Source organism: Littorina saxatilis, unplaced genomic scaffold (assembly GCF_037325665.1).
Source record: "Littorina saxatilis isolate snail1 unplaced genomic scaffold, US_GU_Lsax_2.0 scaffold_849, whole genome shotgun sequence".
In the NCBI taxonomy this organism is placed as follows: Eukaryota; Metazoa; Mollusca; class Gastropoda; order Littorinimorpha; family Littorinidae; genus Littorina; species Littorina saxatilis.
The window spans coordinates 1-17,905 of NW_027129530.1; the positions used below are offsets into that span (position 1 = coordinate 1).

The 17,905-nt window shown below is 44.2% G+C and overlaps 1 long non-coding RNA gene across 1 annotated transcript; it reads left to right on the forward strand.

Annotated features, from left to right (window-relative positions):
- Nucleotides 1–4,496: 4,496 nt before the first annotated feature.
- Nucleotides 4,497–16,137, forward strand: LOC138957771 (uncharacterized). The gene is made up of 5 exons (XR_011453180.1): nucleotides 4,497–4,748; nucleotides 8,223–8,336; nucleotides 9,184–9,289; nucleotides 10,040–10,192; nucleotides 11,146–16,137. It is a non-coding gene; the product is annotated as an uncharacterized lncRNA (long non-coding RNA).
- The last annotated feature ends 1,768 nt before the right edge of the window (nucleotides 16,138–17,905 follow it).

Genomic DNA, 17,905 nt, shown 5'->3' on the forward strand with positions numbered 1-17,905 from the left:
TCGGAGAGACATTTTTTTAATTATTGCTTAAAAAACACGTCAGGAAGATAAATATATTTCGTCACGGCTATAATTATCCTACGGAAACGACACGTCACCTGTTTTTGAGTATGCGGGGAAACCTATGACGTGTGCTCCATGTTTTGCAGGCGCCATCGTTTGGACAGAAAGGCTGGTGTGCGTGAATTAGGTGGTGGGTTCAGGGTAGAGATGGGATGGCCCAGGGAGGGTCTGTGATGGTTTACGGGAGGCTTACTGTGCCTTTAACGTGGAGGGGTTGTACCTTTGCATTGCTGAAATACAGAATATACCGTTCAGGCTTGTTTATTATGCTGGGGGCCCAAAGAGACGGGGGCCCAATGACACGTTTTGTTATTGCTACAAAAAGTGTGGGGGCCCAATGAGACGGGGACCCAATGAGACGGGGACCCAATGAGACGGGGGCCCAATGAGACGGGGGCCTAAAGAGACGGGGGCCCAATGACACGTTTTGTTATTGCTACCAAAAACGTGTGGGGGCTCAATGAGACGGGGGCCCAATGAGACGGGGGCGCAAAGGGCAAACCCCGTAGAGTATGTAGGATACACAGACTACTACATGGCTTGCTGTGTCGTACCAGATTTACACTCGTTGCTTTGTCAAATACTGAAAAGCTCGCTTTGCTCGCAGTTCAATATTTAAAAAAGAAACTAGTGTAAATCGGTACGACACAGCAAGCCATGTAGTATCTATATATATATATACGACTTGTGTGTGTGTGTGTGTGTGTGTGTGTGTGTGTGTGTGTGTGTGTGTATGTGTGTGTGTGTGTGTGTGTGTGTGTGTGTTCGCGATGCACGGCCAAAGTTCTCGATGGATCTGCTTCAAATTTGGTGGGCATATTCAGGTAGACCCCGGACACAACCTGGTCGATGAGAATTTTCAACACGTGCTCTCAGCGCGCAGCGCTGAACCGATTTTGGTTTTTCTGTAGATCCACTACATCCATTCCCAGTAACTCTTCCTTATCTTCTCCAGTGTTTTGCGTTTATCTCCCTTCCTTCGTGTGGCGTCAATCCATATTCCCGTTACTATTTTTAGAAGGTCACTGTCCACAACGCTTTCATCCCGGCGAAGCCGGATATTCCCGTTACTATTTTTAGAAGGTCACTGTCCACAACGCTTTCATCCCGGCGAAGCCGGGTATTCCTCTACTTCTTCCCGGCGAAGCCGCGTATTCGGCTCTCCTTCTTCCTGGAGAAGCCGGGTATCATTCGGTTCTACTTCTTTCCGGCGAAGCCGAGTACCCGGCGAAGCAGGTATTCATTCTAGTTCTCTATATATGTCATGTTTACTTTAAAAATATGATCACAATTAACGAAAATAGGTTAATTAGGTACTATGATTAAAATGTTAGTAATCGATCCAAAATGATTTCATCTTATTCTTTTTCTTTTCCTGATTTCAAAAACATACACATGTGTTATTTTGGATTAAAAACACGCTCAAAAAGTGGAGAAAAAAGAGAAAAGCGCGCTCTTACTTCTAAAGCGCTTTACTCTACTGTGCTATACTGGCTTGTCATTTTCTGCACGGGCTTTCCTGTGAAGCGCAATGAGCTACTTCGTTATACTGACTGGCTTGTCACTTTCCGCACGCTTATTTCGTGCACAAGTCGCGGCGTTTTCTTGGCGCATGGCCGCGGGGACAAAGTTATAAAGGCTTGGTGAAAAAAGGAATGTAGTTTGTTAATTTCATTCTGTGAGTTCGACAAATTGACTAAATGTAGTAATTTCGCTTCACGCGACTTGTTTTGTTTTGTTTTCGTTCTTAGTTGGGGTCCTGATTTGGCCTATATTGTCCGCTGGACCCAAAAACCAACAACAATCAATCATTCTTGGTTTACTTTTCAAGTTCTTGTTCTTCTTCTGCGTTCGCGGGCTTCAGCTCCCACGTTTTTTGTGTGTGTGTTTTGCTTTTTGGCATGAGTGGGCTTTTACGTGGGCTATTCCAATGGGCTATGCTATTTGTCGGTCGAGGGTGCTCTTATCCTACAGTTGCAAGTGAGCGAGGGTCACAAATGAAAGAAACACCTGCGTGAATAAAAACAAACAAACAAACAAACAAAATTAAACAAAACAAAACAAGAGATGAAACTGAAATTTGAAAGATGAAAATGATTATAGTGAAAGTGGCTTGTTCAATTCAGTGGGTGTTGTTCTCTCAGGTGCCAGGAGATTGGTTCCGTATGACTCTTACGTACTCTTGGTGAAAATGTCGTTTGCATTTATAGAGGACTTACGTCCCTTTTTTTCTCATATATATATATATATATATATATATATATATATATATATATATATATATATATATATATATATATATATATGTGTATATATATATATATATATATATAGAGAGAGAGAGAGAGAGACACCGAGAGATAGATAGAGAGAGAGAGAGAGAGAGAGAGAGAGAGAGAGAGGAGGTATTACACACCGGTACGACCGAACATAAGGTATCAATAAACTCCTCTTGTGCAGCGGGTTGAAAGTATACCCTGATCCCTCGGAGATATACCTCCACTCCGGTCTGAACGACCTCACGTGACATGTTATATGGTAGAAGAGCATGCTGTCGCTTATTCTCCTTCTGAAGATGAGGTATACCCTCAGTTCGGTTAGACTGAAACGATGCTCAAGCAGTGGAATTTGTGTGTGGTTTGTTTCAGAGCAAAATGTTATTTTATCCAAACAAGAAGATATTCTCGCGCACCGCCTTGTTCAGGATATCCACAAGTTGACAATGATGTGTGCGAAATAAATAAACAATGAAACGAACCAGAACGGACGGACGGACGGGCAGACTGACGGACGGACTGACGGACGGACCGACGGGCAGATTGAGGGACGGACCGATCGATGGACGGACGGAGGGACGGGGGGAGGGGGGGGGGCGGCGGGAGGGGGGGGGTGGCGTTACGGGTAACCCCTCCTGATCCGGTCCTGCAGGGTATTCCTTCAACCCTCTGCACAAGAGGAATCTATTCGGATACAGACTGAAGGACGGACGGACTGACGGACGGACTGATGGACTGACAGACAGACTGTCGGACGGACCGTATGGACGGACATACGGACGGACTAAAAGGACGAAGGAACGAATAAACGAAGGAAATAACGAAGGTCGGAACGAAAGAGCGAACGAACCAACCCACGAATGAACGAACGAACGAACGAACGAACGAGCAAACAAACAAACAAACAAACAAACAAATAAACAAGCAAACAATAAACAATAATTGTGTGCAATCTGGCCCATTTTCAGGGCATTTGTCAAACGTTTGGAGGAGGTCCACAGTTAGGCCTGGGTGGGGGGGGGGGGGGGGGTTGTCCCACCAACAGGAATTCCCCCCCCCCCCCCTCTCCCCTCAGTGTATTGGGCCCTGCACAAGAGGAATTTATTGATACGGACTGAACTTGAAGAACGGATTGACTGACGGACCGACGGACGGACGGACTGACGGACGTACTGAAGGACTGTCGGACGAACTGTCGAACGAACGAACGAACGAACGAACGAACAAACGAACGAACAAACGAACGAACGAACTGACGAACGAACAAACTGACGAACGAACAAACAAACGAACAAATTAGCAAATGAATACATACATTCGCAGAAAGAAAAAGGCAAAAGGTACATTTGTGGAGTCAGTAAGGGGGGTGGGTGGGCTTCCGGAACCCAGGAACCTTGGGAATCCCCCCTGGCCTAGAACACACACACACTGATCGACACTGACACACACACTGACACACACAACTTGACGAACGCACACACACACACACAATACACACACACACATCCACACCGGCACACACACACACACACACACGCACGCACACACACACTGTGCAGGGGCGGACGAGGGGGGGGTTTCAGGGGTTTCCGGAAACCCCCCCCCAGCCAAAAATTTTTTTTTAAATGGTGTTTTTTTGGGGTATTAATCAGTGACAAAATCTGCTGCCTGAAACTGGTAATGATCATCCTCAAAATGCACCAGATTGCACCATTTTGCATCCTTTTTTACAAAATTTTCCGGGGGGGCATGCCCCCGGACCCCCCTAGCAAGCTAGGCGCTTTGCGCCGTCGGCTCGGCGCTTCGCGCCTTCACACCCATATCTTCACAATATACTTTTGGAAACCCCCCCCATAAAATGAACTGATCCGCCCCTGCTGTGACACACACACTTAAACACACACACCGGCAATGACACTGACACACACACACGTACCGTACACACTGACGGGCACACTGCCGCCGGGCACACACACACACACACACACACACACACACACACACACACAAACACAAACACATACTGACATACTCGCAACTGACATAGCAGAGGGGGGTGGTAAGTCATTTGAACGTTTAATTTCTTTTGTCACAACATTATTTTGAGATAGTTTTGTATTTTTAGTCACTGCAGCGAAGGGACATCACTCCCGCCACCTTATCTGTATCTTCTTCTGCTTGTTGCAACACGTGTAGACCAGTCCAAATCGTCCAAATGTAGTGGTCATCTGCAGAGACGCCGCCGTGCCGTACAGCTTATCCTGGATGGGAGTCGGGATTCGCTTTTTTTGCACTGCCATTGATGCCAAGAACGGAGCAGCCAGGGTCATTTCAATTTTCATCCAGGAATGGCACAAGCGAGCCAAACCGGCCGATGGTCTTTCGACTCCATGGAGACAGCTGGTGAAGGTAATACTATTTCTTCTTCTTCTTAGTGATAGGTAGCCAACATCAGCATGGTGATGAATCTGCTACGCTTGGGTGATGGTGGTTCCGGTCTATTGCTTGGTCAGGGGTGAAGTTCAGGGGGGGGGGGGGGGGGGGGGGGGGGGAGGTTGGGGGTAGGGGGGGGGGGGGGAGGGATGATGGGTCAGTGGAGAGTTGCCAGCCTGGCCTGAAAGGATGCCAGGGATGGCGCTGTGGCAGTTTCTACAGGCAGGCGGTTCCACTCTGGAATGGTGCGCGGGAAGAATGTTTTCTGCCTGTAGGCTGTCCTGGAGTGGGGGATTTCGTAGGACAGAGCGTGGGTCTGCCTGGTCGTGCACTTGGGTGGTCTTGGCTTTGGTGCGTGGTTACTCTTCACTGCGACAAGGTCGTGGTGGACTTTGTAGAAAGTTGTTAGTCTCGCTCGCCTCCGTCTGCTCTCAAGCGTAGGCCACTCAAGGTCTTCGAGCATGTTGTTGACGCTGGAGGTCTGGCGGAAGCGATGCGACACCCATCTGGCTGCTCTTCTTTGGACCTTTTCGAGAGAGGCACTGTCTTCAGCGGTGTGTGGGTCCCATACTGGGCTGGCATACTCTAGGATGGGTCGTACTAGTGCCTTGTATGCAGCCGCCTTGACCTTCTTGTTGCTGAGCTTGATGTTGCGTCTAGCAAAGCCAAGTGCTCTGTTCGCCTTGGTGGTGATGTTGGCGATGTGGGTGTTCCACTTCAGGTCTTTGGTCAGGGTGACGCCGAGGTACTTGGCCTGGGTCTCCTCCTGGAGTTTCTGGCCGTGGAGCTGGTACTCGTATGGTAGGGTGGTACGGCGTCGGGTCATGTGTACTGTGTTGCATTTGGCAGGATGGAATGCCATCTTCCACTTCTGTTCCCAGGACGCCAGTCTGTCGAGGTCTGTTTGGAGGTTTTCTTGGTCCGCTGTTGTCTTGACGTCAGCGTGGCACGCTGTGTCGTCGGCGAAAAGTCGCGCAGTCGAGGTCAGGTTTGACGGGAGATCGTTTATGTACAGCAGAAATAGCGTCGGTCCGAGCACGGACCCTTGAGGAACGCCACTTTCCACTGGAGCTAGCTCTGAGATGGCCCCGTTGACGACGACGGACTGCTTCCTGTTGGTGAGGAAATCCTCGACCCAGGCGTTAACTTTCCCACCTATGCCGTACTGACGGAGTTTGTGCACGAGTAGACTGTGGCTGACCTTGTCAAACGCGCGGGAGAAATCCAGCACTAGAAGGTCCACCTGGTGCCCTTGCTCAAGCGCGAACGAGGCCTCGTCGACAAGCCCTAGCAGCTGGGTCTCGCATGATCTTCCCCGTCGGAAGCCGTGTTGTTCAGGACAGAGTATTTGGTGTTGTTCGCAGTAGGTGAGGATGGCGCTCACAATGATGTGCTCTAGGAGCTTGCAGGGGATAGATGTGAGGGAGATTGGTCGATAGTTCTCCGGCCTGTAACGCTCCCCTTTCTTGAATACTGGCGTTACATGGGCTAGCTTCCAGTCTGCTGGTACCACTCCCGATTTGAGAGAGGCCTGGAACAATAGTGTTAGCGCCGGTGCAAGCTCCGTCGCTACCTCTTTCAGGACGCGGGGGCTGAGTTGGTCTGGCCCACTAGCTTTGTTGGGGTTCAGGTTACGTAGGAGTTTTTCAACGCCTGGGGCCGTGATGGTGATGTCTTCGAGGGGTGGTTGTTGTGGGCTGAGAGGGGGCATGGGGCAGCGGAGCTCAAAGTCTTCTACGTTGAGTTCTTCTTTGGTGCTGAAGGCAGATTCGAACTGGCGGTTTAGCAGCTCTGCTTTCTCTTTGTCATCTGTGATCAGTTTCCCAGACTCCTTGAGCGCAGAGATGCCAGAGTATTCGTTTTGCTTGGACTTGATGAATGTCCAGAATTTCTTGTTGGGATGTGGTTTGTCATCACAGTCCTCGGTGATGAGTCCTTCTACGTAGCGCCAGTATTCTTTTTATTCCTACATTCGTGTTGACGACAGAGTGCAACGTTTCTAAAATATGATCGGTGCTAACAGAGCAGCAGGAATATACGTGCCCTTGATGACTTGGTCACTTTCGGTTTCACGGTACCAGTAAAGTCGATCGACCCCCCCCCCCCCCCCCCCCCCCCCCCCCCCCCTTCCTTTTAGGACCTAAACAAATCTGAAAAAATCAGGTCTTGAAAGGAAGAAGTCTTGAGATGAGAGTAAATATAGAGAGGTTGTGGACAGACAAATCTGAGAAAACAGGGTCTTAAAAGGGAGGGAGTCTTTAATCAGGGATATTAAAAGTGTTGTTCCACTGTACTACCAAAAAGAGGGGATACTGTTTGATGTTACTGTAAAGACTTACAGTAACACTGTTCTCTCCGATTGCCAGTGTTTGTACTTTGAAACAGATTGTATGACCGGCACGGTTGGCCTTGTGGTAAGGCGCCCGCCCCGTGATCGGGAGGTCGTGGGTTCGAACCCCGGCCGGGTCATACCTAAGACTTTAAAATTGGCAATCTAGTGGCTGCTCCGCCTGGCGTCTGGCATTATGGGGTTAGTGCTAGGACTGGTTGGTCCGGTGTCAGAATAATGTGACTGGGTGAGACACGAAGCCTGTGCTGCGACTTCTGTCTTGTGTGTGGCGCACGTTAAATGTCAAAGCAGCACCGCCCTGATTGGCCCTTCGTGGTCGACTGGGCGTTAAGCAAACAAACAAACAGATTGTATCCTGAAATTTAGCACTCCATGTGTTAACATTTCCACTTCCAGGTCTGTAGTGTGCAAACGTGTTGTCACTGTTACAGCTGAAATGAACTAACAAGAATACTAGTCTGATGTACATAAAATATGGGAGAGGTTTGGGGTCGGGGGTGGATGGCAAGCATAACATTGATAAATGACTATAGTTTTGCAGTGGTTTGCTCTCTTGTACTATGAGTGTTAACAGCAATTGTTTATAATTTGTTACTCAACTTACTGTAAGGACTATTACTATTAGCTTTTCTCAGCAACTGCAAACAATTGTGACTTAATTGCAAGAGCGCTTCATTAAACATTGGGACACTTCTTTTGGTTTTTTTAATGGCTATAGTGTAGAAACTAGAAATGCTGAGATACATTAATGTAGTCATGAGCAACAACAAAAACAAGAACATGTTTTGAATTCTGATAGCTAATGAAACTGACAGCTTGATTAGAATTATGTAGTTTTTGCAATTGCTGACTGAGTTGCATCCTTTGGTTTTACCTTGCATTGATTATCACCTTTGCTGACAATTGACTCATTGAGTGCAGTATTGAGTAACGTATAGTTATTTTATTTCAAGTTAACTTCTGGCTCTGCATGGTGTTAATCCTACTCAAACTTAGTCAAAGTAAGGTATCATTATTTATGAATAATGTGAAGTTGAAGATACAAATTAATGAGAAAGTTTGTGTATTTTTCTGTACACTCTTGCTATTTACTGTTTCAGTGGTGAACCATTTGCTTGAATGCTTGATCAGATGATGACAGAGTGACACCTGGTGGTACCCAATAAAACTGCCTTTGCTGCTATAACTACAAGAAATTTCTACAATTCAGAACAGTAAGTGCATGAGGTTCCATTTTAAGCTGTCAAGAGTAAATCTCAGGAATAGATTAGAAGATTTAGTTATGTCACACATGTCTTGCTTTCTTGACTTTTCTCACACTCTCTTGTCAGACTCAGAGAGTGCATGATTGTACATTTTTTTTACAGTAATTTTTTATGTTCCTAATTGGAAAACAAATGTGTCATAATCTTAGTGTTTAGGATAACTATATGGCAGAGAGAATCATGGAAATGATTGGGCGATGGGGGTGTGTCGCTGGTGTGCAAGAGGGTGGGTGGGTGTGGAGAGAGTAGTGATGGTAGTCAACTACTAACTAAAAGATTACTGATTGCATACATTTAGTGTTTATTGATTTGGAGGGTGGGGGAGGAAGGCAAGCAGTATTATTACATGTGTATGGGTATACTAGTTGTGCATGTTCCAAATGGGGGTGGAGGTTGGCATGGCAAGCAATAGCTCAGTCGGTATAGTGGCCTTGAAACCGGTTGTGGGGATTTATTTCTCAGAATTGATGTTGTGCAGACTCTGCTTGGTTTCTGAATAGCTTATTAAGCCTGTGACTGTGTGCATACATAAAGATCTCAAGTTCACAGTTTCAGGGCTTGGAATTAATGGAAACATCAACACACATGTAGGAAAAACTCAAAAAAAGGAGGGGGGGGGGGGGGGGTTTGGTCCCACGGTAGTGTTTGAATGAAAGCAATCTTACTTTTTAAGAGGGTAATCTTGCAGGACTATGATTCTTACATTGGTAGTTGACTAGTGTAGTTGTGGTTTTGTACTAGTGAGGAATGTCATCTATGTCATGTGATTTCTTGCTTCTTCTTTTTGTGTGTGCAGCTAAAGATGTTGGACCTTGCCTACAGCCTAGTTTTGCATAGATCTCCAACACCGTGGCTTTACTCTGAGACACCACAGAAAACACAGCCTTTTCTGCTGCTGAAAGGTAAACATTAGGTTAAATTTGTGTTTGTTTTGATTTGTATGTTTTCCTTTTGTAGTCTATGGCAGGAGATTTGTGCAGGTGTACAAATGGTAGAGGTGTCAGAGGAAATGTCCACTTGTTACTTGTCTCTATATCAGTATATATGTATCACAAATACGCATCAAATGTACTGATAGAGACCACATGGACAATTTCAAGCACTTTTCTGCCAGGGGTAGGGTCAGCTATGTAAGAATCATGTCTTACTCTGTTCATGCAAAAATAAGGTTCTGCATTTGAATGAGTTTGAATCAGGCACCTGTGTTTTTGCTCTTGTTTGTGCCCTCTTGTGAACTGTTACCTTATGAACAACCACCCCAGCAAGCAACTCTTTACTGTTCTGAGCACAACAGAAGGGCGCATGGTCTGGGCATATGGATGGTAAACACATCTCATGCACAAGTACAGGCCTGAAAGTGGCGAGTATTTTCAATTACTCGCCATGGCGAGTAAAAATCATGTAAATGGTGAGTAGAAATGTTAATCTACTCGCCACATGCGAGTAAAGTTGATAAAACAAATGGTTGTTTTGACGAGTAAAGTTTCAGTAAATTATGAGAAGTACATGTACTAGCAGTGCTTCATTTTGTGGACTTTCAGTGCTGAAGTATGATTGTGTGGATTGATCATTTTGTATTCTGTTATTCAGATTGCCACTTGCTTTCTTTTACATATATTTACAAGATGGTGGCTGATTTGTGTGTGTTGCAGAACACAGGTCCATGAATAAAAGAACCCAGCTGGTATTCTTCATTCATGGAAAATGAAAGGAAATTTATCAGCCAGGATTCGCCACTCACTCTGCTAAGGGGGAACCCCGGTCAGCCCTACAGTGGATGAACAGCTTGGTCCTTGGAGGGAAAGGTAACTACTGCAGCACTTTAGAAGGGGTCTATGTCGACCAACAGTGGCTGTATTCCCTGTATGTTAATTTCCTGTACATATACAGGGAATATACTTCCGTTAGACGCCATGGAGTTACTTCAAGCTTACGAAAGTGAAAGTGATTCAATGGACGAGAGTACCAGCGAGGAAAACATAATACCAGGCTGTTGGGGGTGGGGGTGCAGATGTTTCTTTAACTAAATCCGTTTTGATAAACGGTCGAAGCATGTTTTGCTTGGCTGGATGCCGCACGCGAATTCAGGATTTTAAATAGATTCTCCTATCTAACCGCAGTCACGCGCTTGGCGCAAGATTGTACGATATTATACTTCTTTACAGAAAATCCAACTGTATTCCCGGTACACAGGGAAAACACCTATGGCTATGGGGAATACACCTTCTTTTGGTCGACATAGACCCCTTCAACCTTACAATATGTGAATGTGTAGAATATTATGCTTTTGCTTAAAGCTTGTTACATATGACTAAGACAGAAATGTTAATCATTCCCTTGGTGCAAATCATAAAAAGAACAATAGCGATCTGATGTACTGTGGATCAATCGAGGAAAAGGTGTGTATGACCTAGAAGAAACTGGTTTTGAAAGTGCTGAGGATGGATGGAACATTGATGCAATATCATTTACTACATTGAACCTGGGTTTCAAACTGAAGTGCTTTTTTATGCTTCTTGTTATATATATGGTCTCGATTGACTCCTGTGTTCAAGAGACTGTAAACAACCATAAACAATCTTGTGTTGTTATGTGGTGGTGGTTTTGCTGTTGTCTAGCATCTACCCGTAATTGGCTTTATCAAATGCACCAGAAACGAGCATGAGTTTGTCGGATTAGTGAACTGTTTGAAAAACTTTAATGTATTTGTGGTTGACAGGTTGTTATTATTTCTATATTGTGTTCTTCTTTTTCTCAGGTGGGCTGTCTTCTGAAACATATGAATCGGGAGCGTCACATCTTTCTTCCTGAGACATCCCCTCTTGAAAATGGTGTGGCGTTTAGCTGAATGGAAACGTGGCAGTGTCCTGTTTTTCATAGCTTCGATGCGCGAAGTTGGGGATTTCAGCAGAGAATTTATTGATTGATTAATTAATTAGTTATTTAAGCTCACCTCACTCCTTAGTGTTATTTAGGGGGATGGGGGGGGGGGGGTGGTGTTGGCCTGGATCTTGTTAGTGAACTTTCTTTCTGGCAACTCGCATCAGAAATTCCAGGTTTGCTTTCAAGGCAATAGACGGTTTTTGAAAATAATTCTGTTAGGATTATCAGCAGTCCGGAGGTGTAAAAATCCCTGTACTGCAGTCAGGTTTTTCAAAACATCTCGAGCACGCTCTACGCCTCTGACGGGCTGTATCCCACAATCGGGACAAACGACCAACTTGGATGTGTATGCCATGCGCACAATATGATACCCCTTGCCTTTAAAAATCAGCGGTCACGAGTTCATCAGAGTTCAGAATTTGTTGTGTAAAAGATAGCCGCTGTCAGCTAGCCATTCGTGGCTCAGGTGATTATATTTAATACAAATTTAAAAAAAGGTTTCTTATGTAGCGCACGCCGCACAGCATACACATCACAGTCAGTCGCTTGTCCTGATCGCAGGATAGCGTGAAACATGCTCCGGGAGACTGCCAATAATCCTTACATAGTAGTAGTTATTTAAAGAAATTGTGTATTGGTACAGCATGTTATGCATGTACTAAGATAGCTATTTGTAAATATTTGGTAGATATTTGTGGTGGTGTCCCGAATTGCTCCCTCCCAATTTGCCCCATCCCATATGGTCCCCAATTATTCTTGCATTTTGCTGTGAGTAACATAACGTGTGCAAAGGCGACGGGCGCTGTGGCGTGGTGGTAAGACGTCGGCCTCCTAATCGGAAGGTCGAGGGTTCGAATCCCGGCCGCGGCCGCCTGGTGGGTTAAGTGTGGAGATTTTTCCGATCTCCCAGGTCAACTTATGTGCAGACCTGCTAGTGGCTTATCCCCCTTCGTGTGTACACGCAAGCACAAGACCAAGTGCGCACGTAAAAGATCCTGTAATCCATGTCAGAGTTCGGTGGGTTATAGAAACACGAAAATACCCAGCATGCTTCCTCCGAAAGCGGCGTATGGCTGCCTAAATGGCGGGGTAAAAACGGTCATACACGTAAAATTCCACTCGTGCAAAAACACGAGTGTACGTGGGAGTTTCAGCCCACGAACGCAGAAGAAGAAGAAGTGTGCAAAGGCATTTGTCTGAAGCGCATTTCCAAAAAGACCCCCCGCGGGTTAGGGGGAAGAATTTACCCGATGCTCCCCAGCATGTCGTAAGAGGCGACTAACGGATTCTGTTTCTCCTTTTACCCTTGTTAAGTGTTTCTTATATAGTCAATGTTTGTACAGATTTTAGTCAAGCAGTATGGAAGAAATGTTAAGTCCTTTGTACTGGAAACTTGCATTCTCCCAGTAAGGTAGTATATTGTACTACGTTGCAAGCCCCTGGAGCATTTTTTTTATTAGTGCTTTTGTGAACAAGAAACAATTAACAAGTGGCTCTATCCCATCTCCCCCCCTTTCCCTGTCGCGATATAACCTTCGTTAAACACCAATTAAAGAAAGAATTTCCAAAAAGCATAGTTACCATTTGTTTTTTTAAATCTGAATCCGTGACTGTTGTTCTTGAATACTCTTTCGTTTAGGTTTCCAAAAATGCTGATTATGATATAAAGGGGAAGGATAGTTGAAACTGTAACCGTTTACATTTTGCTCCCAGATTTGCAGTTGTTGTTTTTACTAGGAGTTTGGACGGGCTCGGTGTTCTTGTGGATAAGACATCGGCCTCCTATTCAGAAGGTCATGAGTCAAAATCGCGGCCGCCTGGTAGGTTAAAGGTGGAGAATTTTCTGATCTCCAAGGTCATTGCTTATGTGCAGACCTGCTAGTGCCTTATCCTCCTTCGTGTGTACACGCAATCACAAGACCAAGTGCGCACGGAAAAGATCCTGTAACCCATGTCAGAGTTTGGTGGGTTATAGAAACACAAAAATACCCTGCATGCTTCCCCCGAAAGCGGCGTATGGCTGCCTGAATGGTGGGGTAAAAACGGTCATACACGTAAAAATCCACTCGTGCAAATTTGTGAGTGAACGTGGGAGTTTCAGCCCATGAGCGAAGAAGAAGAAGAACTATGAGTTTTACTCTTTTAAAAAAATTATTTTCAAATTCGAAGATTGCCACAACAGTAGTCTATCTCATCCGACTTGAACCCTTCAGACTCCCTGTACATGTACTTGCAGTTTAAACTCATATTTTGTCTGAGAATAGTTTTCAAATGCAAAGTCCTTCAGAAAAACTGCGAGATAAAAATCTGGAGTGCTAATATCGTGTTGGTGTATCGTGTCAGTGGCCGAGTGGTAACGCACTTGCGCTCGGAAGCGAGAGGTTGCGAGTTCGACCCTGGGTCAGGGCGTTAGCAATTTTCTGCCCCCTTTCCTAACCTAGGTGGTGGGTTCAAGTCTTTCGGATGAGACGAAAAACCGAGGTCCCTTCGTGTACACTACATTGGGGTGTGCACGTTAAAGATCCCACGATTGACAAAAGGGTCTTTCCTGGCAAAATTGTATAGGCATAGATAAATTTTCATAAAAATGTCCACCAAAATACCCGTGTGACTTGGAATAATAGGCCGTGAAAAGCAGGATATGCGCCGAAATGGCTGCGATCTGCTGGCCGATGTGAATGCGTGATGTATTGTGTAAAACAATATTACATCTCACACGGCATAAATAAATCCCTGTGCCTTGAATATGTGCGCGATATAAATTGCATAAAATAAAATTAAAATTCTTCTTCGTCGTTCACTTCATTTTGTGATTTGCGTGATGCAGCGCTTTTTGGCACCCAGGGGGTCCCGCATCTCCGGCTTCGGCCATGGACGTTGATCAGGGGTCCCTCCCTTAGACCAATTGCCTTCCTGGGCTGTTGAGCTTGGTCTGCCCGTGGTTTTATTTCGGAGTTTTCCTTCTCCTAGACTGGTTACCTACCATGGTTGTCGAGTCCAGTCTGCCCGTTTGGAGGTTGCTGAGATGACCGCTTGTGTCCTTGGGCCTCTGTGCCGTCACACCGGTACTATCCAGCACATCTCCGTCTTTACCAGAGCCCCGTTAGCCAGCAACCAACCCGTCCGCCATGGGAGAACCCTACCGGTATACTTCTCACAATGAAAAACACCCCCACGTTTTAGGGACAGTGAAATTTCAGTGATTTTCTTCCGACGGCATAGCTTGGTTCTGTTTCACCACCATACCACGATGAGGAGGGGATGGTCTTTATGGTGGAAATTAAAATAAAATCCCCGAGCTTAGAACTGTACCCACAGAATACGCGCAATATAAGCCTCATATTGATTGGTATGTAAGAAATGTTAAAGTCCTTTGTACTGGAAACTTGCATTCTCCCAGTAAGGTAGTATATTGTACTACGTTGCAAGCCCCTGGAGCAATTTTTTGATTAGTGCTTTTGTGAACAAGAAACAATTAACAAGTGGCTCTATCCCATCCCCCCCCCCCCCCCCCCCCCCCCCCTCCCCCCCCTTTCCCCGTCGCGATATAACCTTGAACGGTTGAAAACGACGTTAAACACCAAATATAGAAAGAAAGAATAATCTTTGAACAGCATTTGGTTGGAAAATGAAAGTCTTCACAAAGCTATCTTCTTCTATTTGTGTGGGTTAATAAATAGGATTTAACATAACAATGTGGTACTAGTATGGGTTTTGTAAAGTGATTACTCAACTTCTGTGAATTGTACCTTCGTGGTGATCATGCTACACACTGGGTAATTCAAGCACAGAAAATAATATTTCTTAATAATTTGGCCTTATAAATGTACTCCGTGACTGTATTTGTATATGGTGAAAAGGAGAAGATATAAAATTTGTGAAATAGGACTTCGTATTTGGTTTTGTCATAATGAATTTGTTGTTTCTGTGTGTGTGTGTGTGTGTGTGTGTGTGTGTGTGTGTGTGTGTGTGTGTGTGTGTGTGAGCATGCATGCGTGCTTATGTGTGAGTGCACAATTGTGTGTGTGTATTAATCCAGCAGAAACAGCTTCTCTTCCATACATTTGAATCATTTATATTGATACCACATGGAGACTATTCTGAACACACAAGCGTGGTTTTCTCTCTACAGTGCTTTTCCTAAAGTTAAATATTGAATTTTTGAATTTAAAAGTTTTTGGCACACCACTTTAAGATAATGCTCAAGGAAAATAAATAGTCTTCTTTTTTCATTAACGCTTTTTCTCACAGTGATGTGTCAATATCTCAGACGCAAATCCAGAGTCATGCACCGTTTTATGCTTGGGAAGCGCACTATACTCACTTTGGTAACGGTCACTGTTAGAAACATGCATACCAATCAATCAATTAAGCGAAAATGAATGATAAGATTCGATTATGTTCTTCTTTTTGTGCACAGGCGGTTATATACAAACGTGCATAGTGTCAAAAGAAATCACACACACACACACACACACACACTGAAAGTATGAAGAAGCCCCTCCAACTTTTGGTTGAGTTTGACTGCATTACCTTGAGGAGACTGACGACACTTCACAATGGAAAAAATAATAACTTTTACATTTCAGTGATTTGTTTTAAGTACAAAAGTACAAGTGAAAGTAGAAATAAATTAATGTGACACTATCCCGTAATCACATATCAGGGTCAACTATAATCAGTCCATTGGTTTACAAAACTTTATTCAATTTGTTATCATGACAGAAACAATGCATTGTTTTTTTAAGATAACTCAAGCATAAATGCTTATTTTAAGTCATCCTGGTATGTACATAACAAAGTTTAGCATGATGGCGGACTAGATACATTTACTCATTTCAGACAACGAAAACAAACAGACAAACCTGATGCGCAAGCAATCAAAAAAGGGAGGGGGTGGTAGTACAGAACTTGGTGGGGGTAAAAACAAGAAACAAAAAGAAATGGGGTACGAGAGAACAGAATTCAGCATAAGGGGGAAAAAAAAGGACGACGAAGACTTGGAGCGCCAGAAATGTTGGAAGAGTGGGTCACGTCACAATAATATTAAATGCACAGAAGACACACACGCAAAGTTAATACATTTTGTGATCGGCGAAAATGGCACTAAATTACATAACGATTGGGCCATAATCGATAAGTCGAAGCAAGGACACAAAACACGAGAGAAATTACGAAGAACAATTGGTCAGGCAGCATTTGTCTCATGACAGTGTCAAATGAACATTATGAATAAAATGTAGAGGCTCATGTACGGAACATGCCTGGTTGTCTTAATAAATTCTTGTACAGTTATGAATATGGTCTGATTGACATTCCGGGAATATTGCGGGATGCCTTTCAATAATATTTCAATAAACTTATAATCAGTTATCAATTGACAATAATCGTACATCTCTACACAAGGGTCAATGCAACAAATAGTGCTCAGCAGTCTCCCTTGGGTAACCGCACTCACATTTGGGGCATTCCTTGAGGTGCCGCTGACATAAATCAAAATTCAAATCACTCATACCAATACGCAGTCTGCAATTATGGACTTTTTCAAATCTATCTCCAAAATAATAATGACATGGTACTTTAAAATCAACGTTGATTGCAGTAAAGTAATTGACTGACAATTAGGGTTGTATGTGGGGTGCCTAAAATTTGAACTTTTCTTATTCCCGAATATTTTTTGTGGGCGCAGAAGCACGGGGCAAATGGTATTGTTTTTTTCTGGAGGGGGATCAGACAATATAAAACCAATTAGAGGCCGAGTTGTCTGACAGAAAGGCCAATTCTAGCCCCAGTCCATGCCGGTTACATGTAATTAGCTATGCACACATTTGAGATCGATACCCAACCTTACTGAGCATCAGTTCTTTGCGTTATTTTAATTTTCTTGTTTTTCTTTAAAATAAAAAAGGGAATGGTTTTATTGATGTCATTTTATTATGTCATTATCTAGTCAGCATAAATGACTTTTGTGGATACAGGAGAAAGTGTTAAAATGTGAAGATTTCAAGTGTGGTTTGTGGTCATCTGCTCAGTTGACCACTTACAATGTTGTTTCATTTGATGATAAGTTTTGTTTGGTGGTCCCGCTTGAATGTGACAGTAAGTTGTACAATGTTACTCTGTGTGTGTGTGTGTGTGTGTGTGTGTGTGTGTGTCATGTGTGTGTGTGTGTGTGTGTGTGCGTGCGGGGGTGTGTTTGTGTGTGTTGGTGTGTGTGTGTGTTTGGTAACCGGCTTTGTACAGCGGGACCACCTTATTTTGTCATGTATTTTTATTCATTCTGGAGCTTTATTAAATAAACTGCCCATTTCAATCACAACTCTGGTCTGGTCTTATTGTCAGTGTTGCATAAATGATTGTATGTGAGCTTGTGAACATACAAAGAAAAAAGAAAGAAACATTCTGTGTCGAAATATCTTGACTAAAAATCAGGCGGAAGACTACACCTGTTGCATTTCCTATTATGCTCAGGCAATTATAACTGAGGGCGGAAGCGACAATGATTCGTTTTCCCCCCAGATAACATTAATTTGTAGAGACGGAAAAGGAACACGCACATTCTGGAACTGATTTGTGTAAATAACTGAGAGGGTGTTTTGTCTGTTTTGTGAAACGGTCCTCACACATTTGCAAAG